Here is a 16,814-nt window from a genome sequence, read left to right as displayed (position 1 = left end):
AGCTCCTGCAAAGGGCTTTCCTGCCCAGGGCAGGTGGGAATCTGGGCTATGTAGGGGACGGCATGCTACGGTTTGATATGCTAGCCGAAATAAATGCACTGATCCACAGGAGACTTCCTGCGTAATAAGCAGGGGGGGAGCTATCCCTGTACTTCACACTCTCTGCACCTCACCCATCCCTCTATGGCAAGAAAAGCCCTTCCCCTGGTCCCCAGCGTGAGAGGCAGAGATGGTACTAGACCCCAGATCGCCTTCTTCTCACACGCACTTGCTGTTTATTACCTGGTGGTGAGCGTGCAGCAGGTCAGAGCGTACTGCCTCTTCCCAAGGAGCTGTAGGGGGAGCTCTGCCCTTGAGGGCAGGAGCTGGGGGGTGGGGGAAGCACATTGCAATGCAGACCTCCCAACACGGTAATGTCCAAGCGACCGTGGCCTTTGGGGAAAGTCACCTGCTCTGGCTTGTGACTATCAGAACTGTTGAATTGTGAAACGGGAGGGAAGGCGGGCGGATCAGCAGTTTGAGTGACGTCCCAGTCAGGGGACAGACGTTCACAGACAAGCATTTCTAGCGCATGCCATCGCCTCCAATATATTTATGTCCCATTCATTTTTGGATCTTTCCCTTTAATACCAAACCCAGAAATAACAATGCCGTTTACAAAGCTACACACACACACGGCATAAACCGCTTCAAATGCAGTTAAAGGCACTCGATGTTAAAAAGCCTGATGAACTGTGTCAAAAGCCAAATATTTGGTATCCTTATCATGACCCACCCCACCCTAATACACCTGATCCAAGTGTGAGAGGGGGACAGGTCCTACCATGAAGCTGACAATAATAAAAACTGAACACATCCTGGGAACAACAATAACAATACCTAGCTCCTGCCCTCAGTAGATCCCAGAGCGCTTTGCAAAGGGGGGGGCACTATCACTATTTTACAGATGGGGAAACTGAGGCACAGAGCGGTAATGTGACTTGCCCAGCAGAGGAGTGGCAGACCTAGGAATAAATCCTGGTCTCCTCCGTCATGGTCTCATGCTCCTTGCGCTCTGCTATATGGCTTCAATAGTATTTGCATATAAGCAGGGCTGGATAAGATGCAGCGGGTGCTTGTAGCGGGATGGTCACCCTGCTCTGGCTCAGAAGGGGTTAAAAGCCAGCCCTTGGGGAGGGCTGGGGCTGAGAGCCAATCAGAGAAGGCTGGGAGGCAGCCAATCAGGGCCAGGCTGGGCCCTATAAAAGGGCTGCAGGGCCGGAAGGTAGGTAGTCTCTCTCCAGCTGGGCAGGGGCAGGGGCAGGGGCAGGGGCAGGGGCAGGGGCAGGGGCAGGGGCAGGGGCAGGGGCAGGGGCAGGGGCAGGGGCAGGGGCAGGGGCAGGGGCAGCTGGCTTAACCCCTTTGCTGATGATGAGTGGCCAGTTCAGACTGCAGTTTGCCCCTGAGGGATGGGGCTGGATGAAGACTGGCAGTGGGTTGGTGTGGTGAGGTGGGATTGGGGTTCCCTGGGAGGACCCCGAGTGTGGGGGCACTGCTGTGGGGGAGTACTCCAGAGAAGGGGCACTGCAGGCCAGGGGGGACAAGGGGCCTACACTGATGCCAGTGGTAAGACAAGTAGTGACAGCAGGAGCTCTGGAGCTGGAAGAGCTAATTCCCAGTGTAACCAGCAGGAGGTGCCACAGCGGTGGGTCTCGCCTTGCTACAGTGCTCTGTGTGAGGGGAGAGGATTCCCTAGTTCTGCATGTTAGGCCTCTGGCTCCTGGATGGCTCTGTCCCTTGAATAGCAAAGAGGAAACCGGCTTCAATCTGTTTCCGTGGGGGAGGATCAGATGCTGCTGGGGACCGGGAAGTGCAGAACTGTTAGATGCGCTGCTAGCAGTAAGCAAGCTGAGCTACCCTGCCGGGGTGGATGATAGCAAAGGGCTGTGCAGCTGGGGAAAGGGACCCTTCGTGCTCATAGCTGGCTCTCTGCTAAGGAGCAAGGATGTGAGTATCAGGGGCCATGCTCTGCATTGGTGCAGGCGTGACTACCTTCGCCGCATTGGGCAAGGTCAATGGCTGGGCGAGGGTTAAAAAGGAGCTAGCCAGAGATCAAGCTGTAACAGGTTTCTCTGGGCGCCCCCAGCGTGGGCGGGTTCGTTACGGGTCGGGGCGGCATGGCTTTCTGGGGGTGCTGAGCGAGCCTGCAGGTCTGGATTGTGAGTGAGGCCAGGTGTGGAGGGCAGAGAGAGATCTAGAGCAGGAGGCGGAAGCATACTCAAGGTGGGGAGTCTCCGCCTTCTCAGCTGAGTCCCTCCTGGAGTTTTCCATCTCCTTCATACCCAAGATTCAAGGAGGTGCAACCTCTGCCCCCATGGGCCCAAAGTGGAGAAAAAGTTCACAGAAATCTCTGCGAACCAGAGCCATGGAGCTAGGCTCAGAGAATCCATCTCAGGCACCTGTCTTTGCTACAAGGATTTTCCAGCCAACCCAGTCGTGGGGCTGTGGGCTGCCTCAGCAGCAGGGACGGTAATAGCTGTGACCCATGCCCGCTCTAGAAGCAGGGGAGTTGCTGTCTAGGAGAAACCCCTTGGGCTTGGGCATTGGGACAGGCGTGTTGAAGCTAAGACCACAAACTGTTTCTCCTGCACCTGACCTGTGAGGAAAGGATGGTTTCCAGGTGACCCCCTGGCCATACTGTTTGCAACTCCAGCTAGCAGAATGGCTGAGGCGAAAGCAGAGAAAGACCGTGAGGTTTTCCAGATTTCTAGGCAAACGGATGCTTAGGAGGCCATGATCCGGGGTTTCCAAGGAGGTGAATTAACTATCGCTCCGTGGCTTCTGCACGGGATACGGCCACATCCTGTCTGAAGATGCCCCAGAACCCATGTGCCAGATCAGACTAATCAGTTCAAATATATATATTTGCAACCACCTTTTATTCAGATCTTTGTTGGGTTTACAGAGACATAGGATAGTCCTGGGGTTAGGGTACTAGCCTGGGTTTGGGAGAGCCAGGTTCAAGTTCCTGTTCTGCCACAGACTCTGTGTGACCTTGACCAAGTCCCTTAGGGCCAGACTTTTAAAGGCGTATATAGGTGCCTAGATAAGCACTGGGCACTTGTGAACATCCCACTAGGCATTAGCCACCTGAATACCTGTACAAATCTGGCCCGACCTGGGGGCAAAGGGGATTTCCTTCTTCAATGGGTTCCAGATAAATCCAGCCTTATACAAACTGCCAGGGGAGAAATGTCTTCCCCCGTCACACATGCCATCTCCCTCTGGTCCAGAAACAATAACGCCCCCTCCCGGCACCAAGCTGAGTCATCCCTTCCCACCAGCATTTCTCTGCCCCCGGTAGCATTGTGCGTGCTGCTGGGAAACACAAAGGGCAGATGTGTCTGAGGCAGGAGGCTGGAAATCAGCTTGGGGGCTTGGATCCAGTCTCTGTGCATGTGAGAGACAACAGGGATTGTGGCTCATCTAAAAGGGGACATCTCATCTCCTTCCCCCCTCCCTCTCTTCCCCTGGGTGCCAAGGAGCTTGGCCGGTCTGAACCCAAACTCACTACTCCGGGACCCATCGCTGGCCCTAATGTTGCTGGGGCGCGAGGATGATCCTGTCCTTCAAAGGGCTGGCCTCCAACTATGACTCTCCTCTCCCTCTCACAGACCAGCTGCTGCTGCAGCACTGGGCTGCAGTATTTTTCCCTGGCATTGCAGTGGCTCCCGGAGCAGGCGTCTGGCTGATGGCTGGGCTCCAGCTGTGTGGGCAGAGGCTTTGCCCAGCCTGCAGATGGAGTCAGCAGCGTCTTTCCCCTCCAAGAGCCCCCTCTCCGCCACACTGTGGCTGGGCACCTTCTCATGGTTGGGCTGGCAGATCGCACCAGGCTGAGGGGCTGCCACATGCTGGCACTGCCCAGGGTGTGGGGGGGTGGTGGTAAGGGATCTGAGGTAGCACAAGACTGTCTTAGCAGTGATTCAGGCTCTGAGGAACCCTGTGCAAAGGACAGGGTCCCACGCACCTCACCTATGGCCAGGCCCATTTCTGCATACCCAAACCAACCCCTGCCTGCAGCCCCTTTCTCCTCCGACTGCAGCGGCTCTCACAGCTGGTGCCTGAGGAAACAGGCCAGACCTTGAACCGGGGATACAGCCGAGAGCCAGCAGAGCGGAGAATGCAGTGCCAGCAGCAGAGTAGCTGCCAGGTCCTGTGTGCAAGGGCCTCTGGCTCCCATGCGATAGTACCCAGGCCTGGGGATGCCAAGGCCGCTACACCCCTGGCTGCTCCTGGGGTATTGCTGGGACTTGCTCGTCAGCGGCACCCAGCTCCTTGCAAGGGCTAAGGTGCATCGCCATGTTTGGAGCTGGTTGATGGGAGGGTGCTGGAGAGAGGGATTGCTGGCATTCCTTATCCTCTGGCTCGGCGCTGCCTGGCAGGAGCCATTTTGACCCTCCTTTTTTCAGTGGTGCTCTAGGGTCGGCAAGAGCAGCCCCCTGAACACACAGGTTTGGAGAGAACAAGCTGGCCAGGTGAGGGATTCTGGCTTTGCAGCCCCGGCAGAGTCCTCTCAGGGCAGCCACGCAGGTCCCCACTGCCAACCTGCCCCAGGCCCTGCAGGCTGTGGATGGGCGGCTGTCTCTGTCAGGTTAACTGCCAGCCTCAGTACCCTGCAGTCAGTTTCCTCCTCCTCCACCACCCCCAGCTCTGCAGCAAGCTGCAGTCTGTTTGATCGTGGGCTTCGAAGATCTGCCGTGAGCCATCCGAGTGGCGTCTGCCCGCAGTTCCATCAGATCTAATGCTACAACTCCTGCCCAGTGAGAGCTCTTGGTCAGAGGTTTAGGGCAGGCCCCATAAATTGCCTTTGCTGTCCACCAGTTCCTTAGTTAAGGGAGCTGTTAAAAGTGCGCCTCTGAGCTCTGGTAGGGCTGCTGAGCTGTTCAGTGCCCTCCCCTGGCTGCTGCATGGCCCCTGATAGAATGCACCTTTTTGCTTTATGCAGTCCACGGCACCAGAGCCGCTGCCCAAGCTCATACCCCGCATCTAGAACAACAACAATAGCAATGCCTAGCTCACCTACAGCGCTTTCCATCCACTGATCTCAAAGCGTGTTACCAAGGAGTTCAGTACCATTATCCCTGTTGTGCAGGTGGGGAAACTGAGGCACAGAGGTGCCATGACTTGCCCAAGCAGCGCTAGTCTGTTACACAAGCTGCCGAAAGCAGCTCACAGGTTTGGGCTGAGGCGATTTTGTTCAGATTTATTTACTCCTTGTCCGTTGTGGGGCTGAGCTAGCACCGGCCCTGCTGCACCAGATCAGCCCACTGAGATTTGCGACGGCCTCTGGTGCCAGCCAATACGAGCAGAGGATTTCTGAAGCCCAGTGTCTGCTTCAGAGGAAGGCAAAGAATCCATCGGCATTCTTCAGGGCAATTGTGGAATCTTCTGTAGAGAGGAGGCTGGAAACCCTTCCTGACCCCACAAACTATACCCTGAAGCATGAGATTTGTTTCAAATACCCATGTCTCTGGTACCTTAGAGGCAGAAGGCCAGTGCTCAAGTGCTTCAGTCTCCCTAGCAAGCCTGATGTCCAACATAACCAATGCTCTTGACATGTGCATTTAAACACGGGGTGGGGCGTGGGGGGGGTGTTGTTTCTGGCACTTAGCGAGCAAGTCCTGACCACAGCTTGATGCCCATTGACTCACGGGCAGGACGCCAGAATAGAGGGACAAGCAAACGGCTTTGATCTGGCATATCCAGTGTGGCCGTATGGAATGTCATTATGGCCCTCGCCTCTCAGGACCTCCACATCTCTGACCACAGGGAAATCGGCTGTCAAGGCAGCTGTCGGGTAAGGCCTGCAGCCAGTGCAAGTCAGAGGTTGGGGAGATGTAGGGTGGGGAACAGATGGGGCTGTAACGCAAGGGTCTGACTTCATCTGACAAAGATGCCTCTGCCCAGGGAGGCTGGCTGTGTGCCAAGTGATTTGGGTTAATTACAGTGATACCACCTCTGGGCTCAGTGCGCCATAGTGAGAGCAGGAAAGGGGTGATGAGTGGCAGAGGTGGGGTGCACTCAGCCTGCAAGGAGGCTGCCCCACTCTGTCTGAAGATCACTCAATTCTTCACAGAACAAGCCAGCCAACTGGTAAAGGGGCTGGTCCTCTCAGAGAGACCCTCCCCCCCCCCCCAGGCCTCAAATACAGCCTTGGTCAGACAGGCCACTTTCTGAAGGCTGGATGATCCTGCCCTGGGAATGAGGAATAAATTGATGCAGGCCATAGTGCAGCAAGCGGCATGCTGCCCCCGTGCATATGTGCTGCATGGGCAGGAGTCTGCAGCACTCGGAGTGAGAATTTTTATCCTCAAAGGAGCCCTGGATGGCTGAGTACCCCAAGCCCCCAATACGCTAGGCCTCCCCAAGTACTGCAGTACCCCAAAGCCCCCAGTACTACAATATCCCAGCCTCCTGGCCCCTCCAATACTGCAATACCTCAGCCCCTCAGTACTGCTGTACCCAGATACCCTGCAGCAAACCCAAAAAATCCATAGCAATAGATCACATCCCTTGCCCTGACTACAGCTGAGGCACACCTGGGGGAGATAATGGCAAAGGGTTTCAGGAGAATCCCTGAAGGGGAAGGAGAAGAATCAGAGAGTGGAGTTACTGGGAGGGACCGGCTGGATTCGTTGCAGCGCTCGCTCCTGCCCTCCCTAGCCGCCCCCCACTCCGGGAGTGCCCCACTTCCCGCACCGCATGTCTGCGAGGCGGGGAGCGGGTAGGACATGTCAACGCAGGTGACTGTGCCCTGCTGTGCCAGTGTATGGATGAGAGACGTGTCCTGCTCCAGGGCCCAAAACACAAGAGAGGCAGAAATCGCACAGGAACAGAAAGGAGCCAAGCCATGGCTTCAGAACGCGAGCTGGAGAAGCAGCCCCGACCTTGGGGAGAAAGGAGAGAGACGTCACGCTAGTGGGCAGCCTGCCGCCGGTTCAGGGAGAACAACCCTGCCAAAGACAGCGGCACCACGGACGCCAGAGAGCCTTGTCCTGGAAACGCTGCCCTCCTCTGGGCCCTGGACACCCTGCCTCATTTTGAAATTCTGGCCACCCTGGTCCAGCTTGCCGTGCCCACTAGGTCCGACTGGGCTGAAGCCGTGTGTGTGGTGGGGGGAGGAGGGGGCACAGTAGATGCATGCAGAGAGCAAAGGTGGATGCATGGGGGAGATGTGCCAGGCTTAGGGATAGGGTGGGGGCGCTGTCTGGCCCCAGGGTGAGATACGGGCAGGGTAGATCAGGACGGAGCGCAGAACAACTGGAGGAAGGTGGGGACCGCTCAGCTAACAGCACTCCTGCAGGGCCTGTGCAGCAGCCATAGCGCATACAAGCTCCAAAAACTCTAGAAGCTCCAGGCGAGCTGGAGCCAGACTTGGCTAGAGGATACTAGGTCCCAAGGGGACCTGGATTCATGAGTGGGACCCCTAGGCACTATCACAATACAAATAATGAAGAATTGTAGGGTCTGAAATGGTGGGGGGGGGCTTGGACTCTTGAACCCTTCCTGCCGACCCCTCGACTGGGAGAAGCCATCTCACCTGGGACAACATGCTAGCTTGTTACTCAGTTAACCCTTTCAGCAGCCACAACCACTCCCTCCCCACCGACTAGTGCATCCTGGGACCCAGCCCGGGGACTGACTGTGCTTTTCTGAAACGGGGTCCAGTATGGGCTCCGCGGCTCTCCTGCAGGGTGGGGAAGCAGCAAAACGAGGAGCTCTGATGAACTTCCTGTCTGGAAGGCCAGCAGCGTGCTGCCCGCGTGTGTCTATTAATGACTCTAATGGAACTACTCTGTATTTACACCATTGTAACCAAAAGAAAAATCAAGCCTATTCGCTTTAATATTAGACAGATGGGTTGGACAGGGTGTACCAGCCATTTACGGCCCTCTACTGGAGGTCCTGCTGCCTTGGCCCCCTAAGAAGCTGTCCTTTTTGAAGAGAAAAGCAGCAAATTCTAGCCCTCCAGGAGTTGCCTGGAAAGGCCTCCCAGGATCAGCTGCTGGTGGAACCAGTGAGATTTGGTCTTTCAATGGCTAGAGGGCCTGGAGTACGCACAGGCCAATGAGGGGCCAGCAGGCCAGATAAAAAGAGTTGGCTGCTACTATCTAAAGCAGTTCTACAAGAGGCTGGGACAGGGCGGGAAGACTCTCCCTGTCTTAACCCAAGAAACCTGGACCAGAGAAGGACTGTTAATAAGTACTTTAATGCCCAAGTGGCCATCTTGAGGTAAGTGTTAATTTATTTTCTGCAAAATTAAGGTGAGCTTGTTCTATTGGATGCCTCAGGTGAGCCTGTGACAGTCAGATATAACTACGGTCATGAAAAAGTGTGTTTGGTGGCCATTTCATCCCACAAGACCAGATGTTATCATCATATGCATGCTTGTATGGCCTCACCACTTTGGGTCTGTTATCCTCAGGCCAAGCTGCTCTTACATTTCTATTTCTATTTTTACTAAGAATGAGGGGAAAAAGCAAACTGCTATCATTTCACTTCTGTAGCTTCTAGAAAAAAATGCAATTCAAATGGCTACGGGGGAGTATTCCTCCTCTGTTCTTGATTACCCTTTTTATTGATAGTCTTCACCACTCTTGAGGGATAAGGTCTCAAATAAGTGATGGGGACAAATCATAGGGCTACAGCCAGCTCATTAGATATCTTGCATGTATCTTCCAATCCATCATTCTTCTGAATTAATTTGCCTCTCTGGGTGATTTGCATGGCACTAAAGTGACTGACCGGCTAATTTAAAAGTTAGCAATGAGGTGGCCTATAAGAAATAAAACTTGTATGTCACCCTGGGAGGCAATGTGTTTTATTTATAACCGAGCAAAAGCAGAGCAATCTTTCACGGAGCCTTTCAAACGAGTACAGTTTGCTTGACATAGGGTCTGATCCACCCGCCATTAGCATCAATGGCAAATCTCCAGTTGACATTGATGGTGCAATAGTGGAACTGTAAGAAAAGTGGACTAAATACCTCACACAGGGGTAGCAATGTAGCACTTCAGTGTAGATACTGCCTACACCGATGAGAGGGGTCCTCCAGTCAGCATAGTTAACCCATTTCCCTGAGAAGCAGTACCTAAGGCGATTGAATAATTCTTCTGGCTATACCGGGAGTTAGGTTGGCTTAACATCTCACAGGGGTGTGGATTTTTCACACCCAAGAGAGACATAGATATGCTAATGCAAATTCCCAGTGTAGACCAGATCTCAGTTAAGCCATATTAACTCTAGGGCAGGGCATAGGTATAACCAAAGGCAAAATTTGCTTCAATATGTCTAATTTTACATCTACAGCTGTCCTATACATGTGATCATGCTACAGAAATAACCTGAAGCCCATAAGGAAATTAATGGCATGTAAATACATTGCCAAGGGGAGTTGTAAACCAGCATGCATATTTAATAGGACTGGTAACATAAGAGCAACCTGACTGGCTGATGAAGAATATGACTGGGAGGATATTGCCAGTTTAGCTACCCAACACTGGCTGTTAACCAATGGGAAAGACTCACTAGGCAAACAAACAGCAACACATTTCACAAGAGCAGTAATACACTTCAAGATGAGCAGCAAAAAGGGATACCTGTTCTCAGCTGGCTGAAGGTACTTGGCCTTCAGCCTCAGGTCTTACAAAGAACCAGTGATGGTGTGGGTATCTCGTGTAACATGCATATGTTGTGATGTGATACAGCTCCCACTTTTCAGATACAGCTCCCACTATCTAAGATGTGGCCCCGCACTATTGTAGTATCTGAACACCCCATAGTCACTACTGTATTTATCCTCACTACACCCCTGTCAGGCAGGGCAGTGCTGTTATCCCCATTGTACAGATGGGGAACTGAGGCACAGAGAGACTAGTGACTGTGACACTAAGCACCTCTGTATTCACACCCTACACACTATTGTAGTAATCTTTGTACAAAACACACCTTGTGAAGTATCATTTGAAAACTAATAATTCCATGATCATTAATATTCTTGTGTGATGTATATAAGCATTGGATATTAAGAGTTATGGATATGTGCTAGAATTATGACTCAAGTGTGTTTAACCCAGGCATGCCAGGGGAGCTAGTAAACAGGTCTGCCTTAGACAAAGGAACATGTTTTCCCCACCTGGGAGTTATTTCCAAAGCTCTCTGAAAGACAAGAAGAATGTATTTACATATCATGTAAACAGTCCCATCAAGCTAACAAGGGGTGGAGGCAAACCTCACACTAACCTCACGATGGCAGTTGTCTGTCAGTCTCCAATGAAATTAAGCAACGTGCAACTAGAAACAACAGAAGCTCCATTTACATAGAGGACCAGCATGGGGATGGGAAGCCCACAGGAAGGGAAAAACCAGCATGAGATCATGCTGCCTCTTGAAACAGTCATTGAACTTTGGACGATATAAGCAAGGAGAGAAGCCATCTTCGGCATCCAGCCCTAGCTAGATGCAATGGAACAGAGCTCTTACAAGCCAAGAAAGATGTGTCCTTCAACTAAATGGGGGGGCAGGGGGTTAAGATCTCTGGAAACTGAATATAGGTGAGAAACCATCTTTCACCAAGCCTGTACCTTGCTAGATTAAGTTTTAGAGCTTTAGATGTGTGTTATCACTTTTATTTGCTTGTAATCCTTTCTAACATCATTCCTTTTACTTGGCATCACTTAACCTATGTTCTAGAGTTGTTAATTTTGTTTTACTATTAATCTAAACCACTAGTGCTGTGTTGGAATTAAAGTGACTCTTCATTTCAGTTAATGTGGCAAGCTAGTGGGTTTTGTGTGTTTTAGAGGAACAAATGAACCTTATGATTTCTCTGCACTGTCCAGGAGAGAGCTGGACATTGCAGACCACATGGTTTTGAAGAAATCCAGGACTTGGAGTGTGCTGGGGTCACCTTCCTGGTTGTAACCCAGGCTGGTGCAAGCCAGAGTGTGACAGTGGGGTGTTGCCGGCAGGCTGCTGGTGTGTTGCTGGACCAGGGCTGTAGTTCTACAAAGACACTCGGGGTACGACCTGCATACTTGTTGCTGACTATGCTCCCAACTACCAGGCTAGCGCCCCTGTCACTGGATTACCCTTCCTGTCTAGGGCCTGATTTTCCCAGGGCAGCTGCTCTGCACTTCTGAAAGTCAGGCCTCTAACATAGTGCCAGCTGGGACCCCAAATCACTAGTCACTTCTGAAAAGCTGGTGACAATCTCTACAGCAACACCTGCCCTAGGACCACGTCCAATACCAACTCCTAGCTTAATGTATGTCCAGCACAAATTTGTTCAATCTTTACTTAAAGACCCACTTTGAGTTGACAACTGATTTTTGCTGGTCCATTCACTGATTGCTTATGAGGGGCTCCACTGTGTCCATTCAGCCACACGTAATCTGTTATACCATTTACATGCACTAGAAATTGGCTCAACGCATGTTCTCTAGGCCTAAAATGATTATTCCCTAAGCATGCCCATCACTGTAAAGCAGGCTTCATTGACTTAGGAACAGTGGGGAGGCAGTCACTTGGTTCAATGCACAGATAAGACCTCATTCTTAAAAGCAGGGCCCAGCCCTGCAACGTTTACTCAACCAAAGAAGCCTCCATAAGTGTTGAAGAATCAGGCCCAATGCCCTTAAACAGAAGGACTTATTGTGTTTTTAAAGATTCCTTTAGGGCACGGTCACAGAGATGCGAGCTCCAGGGTGCCACATGTGTACTATTAAACATGACTACCAAGTGTACAGAGATAGCAGGAGGTAGCCCATAACCTCTCTCCCTGAGCTCAGCAACAGAATTCTGATCAAGGTCAAGGGGAGCAGGAGCAGTTTTTCCAACCACCTGGAGAGTTGCCCCTCCTGGTTACTCAATTTGAAGGGTTGCATTGCAGGGATGCAGGACCACAAATTTTACCACCGCCAGGAGTTCCTTAATGCTCCTGCGGCACTGCGTGGAAGGGCAGATTTTCAAAAGCACTCAGCATATTGAGAGTGGCGCACTTTAAGAAATCTGCCTGAAATCATGGGCACTTGGAAGTCTGATTGGAAGGGTTAGTTGCAGACTCCCTCATCACCCACAATGAAGTCATCTTGGTTTTGTTTGTGCTGGTCTGAAACGGGACGTGCATCTTTCTGCCCAAATGCCAAAACGTAGGGAAAACTTTGTGTCAGTACTGTAGGAGGGAGTGGATCGTAACCCTTCCTGATGTTAGGGAGATGCAGAGCTCTCTCTTTTTAAACTACAGTTTGGGGGGGGGGGGCAGAATAAAAAGGAAAATTAAACCCAAAAAAGGCTTATATATTATGATGAAATGTCAGGTTGCATTGTTGGAAGCTATCACTCTAGTCATAATTTCCTTTGTTATATCTAATTTATTTGGGGAGGGGGAGCTCAGACAAATGCAGAATCTTTGCATTCAGTAACACCTCAGCCGTGATACTTTAAGGGCTGGTTCTCCCCTGCCTTGCACCTTGGGTGGTCAATGAGCCTGTGCAAGTGGGTGTTGAAGGCTAAGAAATCAGAATTCTCCATTCATGATGGTAGCAAGATGCCACATGCTCTCGCACAGGTATAAGGCCCAGATCCTCAAAGATATTTAGGCACCTGACTCCCAATGATTTCTGTGGACGTTAGAAGCCTTGAGCATCTCGGCCTAAATAACTACCCAAGCGGCAAGGCAGTGAAGAATCAGCCCATTCGACACTATTCAGGCCAGCTTTTCAAGAGGGCTCAGTTCCAATGTACCCAGCATGCTGAGCGCTTTTAAAAATCTGTCCCACGGGGGTGAGTTGTGGATGGCCTGCCAGCCCTGGGCACTTGACTCAAGCCCTCACACTTGATCATTTGTGTGACTATAAGAAGAGTTTCTCGGATTGTGTAGATGTACATGAAGAGAAGGAGAGTGTGTATGCATTCCAAAAAAAAGGAATACGAAGCTAAGGTTTGTTAATTCTTTTACAAATCCCAACATGCGAGAGTTCGGCATCCTTCAGCACCATTAGCGTGAGCACCCTGTACCTCTTGTATATATTTGCGGCTTTCACTTGAAAATCATGAACAGTGATGAAGTCAGACATCTAACAAGGAAGCTAAAATAGGGGATGCTCCATATGGGCAGCATGGTTTCAGGTACCTTGATGGAGATTTCCCAAGCAACTCAGTGGATTCTTGACACACGGCTCCCATTCATTCCAATAATAAAGATGTCTACTATATTCCTTTATAGTGTCTCTTTAAACAAAGGCTGTTGTAACAATGGTTTTGTTTCTGATATGTACAGGGCAAGGGTTTGTAAACTTGTCAGAGTCCTAAATCATTTTTAAAGGGTCTAAATGCCCTAAACTGTTTGCAGATTTAAGTCCTTGACTTTGCAGTGCGACACAAGAGTTCATTTCTTTTAAAAGAAACAGTAATAATAAATAGGAAATTAAATTCAAAGAGGAGAAAGAGAATCCTAGGCGTGTGCAATGGCTGAGGGCAATGGACCTGGCACAGCGTTTACAGCCTGCTCACCTTTAGCTGCACTGTTTACAAACCCATAACCAGCCTGCTCTCCTTTAGCTGCACTGTTAACCCATAACCGCTTCACCGAAGCAATGGGGCTCCGTGTGGGAAAGCTCTATGAACTCAGCAGAGGAACAAGTTGACAATCCAACCCAGCTGGCCTAGGAGAGGTGCAAAAAGAAGCAGACTGCCAACAGGCCAAGGGAGGAAGAAAACAGCCTTAGGACCTAGTTGGGGAGGAGATGACCAGAGATGCTCATTACTCTGCCCTGTATTCCAGGCCCATTGTATTCAGGGACACAAAGGCCGAGATCAAAGTACAGGAACTCCTCACTTAAAGTCGTCCCAGTTAACACTGTTTCGTTGCTGATCAGTTAGGGAACATGCTCGTTTAAAGTTGTGCAATGCTCCCTTCTAACGTGGTTTGGCAGCCACCTGCTTTGTCCACTGCTTGCAGGAAGAGCAGCCCATTGGAGCAAGCTGGAATCCCCAGTAAATCCCAAGGCAAAAGTACAAACTCTACCCCAACTCATCTGCTCTGCACCCCGACACACTCCTGCCTGCTTAGCACATCTCCTTCTACTTGTTGGAAGGCCAACGTGGTTTAAAAACAATCACGCCAGCTCCACTAGGCACCACAGTTGGCTTTTAAAAGATAGGGACAAACCTGGGTCAAACAGGGCAGCTGGTAAATACGGTAACTTCATCTCCTGCCCCCACCCCCCCACCCCCCCCAGCCTCCTCCTGCCCAAAAAAGGGTGGACCGGAGTTTCATGAAATGGTGATAGAAAGGGCTGGGAATCAGGGTTTAACCGTCACTGTCCTGATACACTGGAGAGATTTTACTCAGAATTTACAAGACGCCTGTGGGCAGAGGCCAGACCTGGAAAGTTTCATCCAGGAATGTGACTTTTTTTTTTTCTGGGGAGAATTATGAGACTTTTTTGCAACCGCATGGGCTGCACGGTGTTTGCTCTCAAACACAACACCGGGTGGGTGGAAGGGGTGACTGGAAGGGGTGACGTACTGGATGGAATGGCCCCAGAAAAGGTATCATCATGACAAGAGTTGGCTGCGAATTCAGAGGCAAGTCTACAGAGTTATCACCAAGGGCTATAGGGGAGCCAGGCCCGGTGCCTTTCTTTGAACGGTGGGGCCATGTAAAAGAGGGAGCCATGGCAGGATGATGCTCCGTTGCCTTCTCCACTCAAGAGGTAACCCCGTCTGTGCACAGGATCAGTGGGTGGCCTCGGGATCAGGACAACTGTTCTCCATGGCATCATCATCACCACCACCACCACCACCACCGCCAGAAAAACCTCCTGGACATCCCAGCCCACAATAATCTTCATAGTCAGCATTACCTTGCACAGTGTGGGCAACTGCCCAGTGAACCCATGGGAAAAGGTGGGCAGGGCCAGTGAGGAAGTCCTGCAGGAACCACTCTGGTCAGGAGGCCATGAGGAAGCACAGGACTCCCATGCAGATAGCTGGGACCTATGGTCAGGGGATGAGCTCCACCTCCCAGATAGGACAATTCCAAGGAAATGGAGAGCAAACTCTCCCCAAGGCCTTGATCCTACAACGAAAGCTCTCTGTAGGCAGAATCCCAAGCCCCAATGAAGCCAACAGGGGTCAGATTGCATGGAGCTCTCTGGACAATCACAGTCCAAATTACCTGTGTCCTATGCAGCATTTCCCTGCCCAGGGAGAGAATCTAGCGTGAGTATTATAGATACTCTTATATTAGAGGGATACCCAGCTACTGGTTATCTTACAGATTAAAAAAGCTCTTTTGAGGGAAGAACAGCAGATCGAGGGACGTGATCGTTCCCTTCTATTCAACATTGGTGAGGCCTCATCTGGAGTACTGTGTCCAGTTTTGGGCCCCACACTACAAGAAGGATGTGGAAAAATTGGAAAGAGTCCAGCGGAAGGCAACAAAAATTATTAGGGGACTGGAACACATGACTTATGAGGAGATGCTGAGGGAACTGGGGATGTTTAGTCTTCAGAAGAGAAGAATGAGGGGGGATTTGATAGTTGCTTTCAACTACCTGATAGGGAGTTCCAAAGAGGATGGCTCTAGACTGTTCTCAGTGGTAGAAGAGGACAGGACAAGGAGTAATGGTCTCAAGTTGCAATGGGGGAGATTTAGGTTGGATATTAGGAAAAACTTTTTCACTAGGAGGGTGGTGAAACACTGGAATGCGTTACCTAGGGAGGTGGTGCAATCTCCTTCCCTAGAAGTTTTTAAGGTCAGGCTTGACAAAGCCCTGGCTGGGATGATTTAGTCGGGGATCGGTCCTGCTTTGAGCAGGGGGTTGGACTAGATGACCTCCTGAGGTCTCTTCCAACCCTGATATTCTGTGATTCTGTGAACAGTGCAGTTTGTTATAAGACTCCTGAAGGCTAGAGTTTTGCCTTCAGTCAGATGCCCATCATGGTGGTTAGAACAAGAAAGTGTGTGTGACTTGTGATGGTTAATGTTGTCATAGAATATCAGGGTTGGAAGGGACCTCAGGAGGTCATCTAGTCCAACCCCCTGCTCAAAGCAGCACCAATCCCCAATTTTTGCCCCAGATCCCTAAATGGCCCCCTCAAGGATTGAACTCACAACCTTGGGTTTAGCAGGCCAATGCTATTGTATTCAAGCAAAGAAAGAAAATATGTGAAAAGTCCACATCACTAGCTTCCAGCTACTGGTCTTTGTTCAAGGAATGGAAGGTTTAGAAGATAAATTTAGATTGTAGCCTGTGGGGGTTTTGACTGAGGAAGGAGGGTCGGATGAGACCTTTAGCTTTTCCAAGGAATGCTCTTCAGGAACGCAGCGATACATTGTGCATCCCATCGGTTTCATAACCTACTTTTCACACGCTAGAGAGTGAAAGAGGACAATCTAGTGCCAGAGAATTAAATGCAGCAAAATATTTTAAATTCCACCTCACCCTCCTCCAGGATTATCTTGCAGCACTAGAACCAAAGGATTTTCTCCCCCCTGACGGAGTTGACCGAGCCACAGCTGAGCTGTAGGGTTTTGGAAAATAAAGCAGAGCGAGACTGGTGCAGAGCTGTCTGTTAGCTCTCTGGGTAGGTGATTTCTTGGAACAAAGCAGGACATAAATCTAATGGGATCATCCCACCAAACAGTCACACCACCGCACTTCAGCCGCACCATCTGCAGACTGGAGCCGAGGCTGTGGTGTGGAGGATTGTTAAATAAGACCCTGCCTTCTTAATGCACAAAGCTCCAGGAGCGCTTTCTCGGTAGC

Source organism: Eretmochelys imbricata, chromosome 16, assembly GCF_965152235.1.
Source record: "Eretmochelys imbricata isolate rEreImb1 chromosome 16, rEreImb1.hap1, whole genome shotgun sequence".
Lineage (NCBI taxonomy): Eukaryota > Metazoa > Chordata > Testudines > Cheloniidae > Eretmochelys > Eretmochelys imbricata.
The sequence above is the reverse complement of the archived record's forward strand: the minus strand, read 5'-3'. Positions refer to the sequence as shown.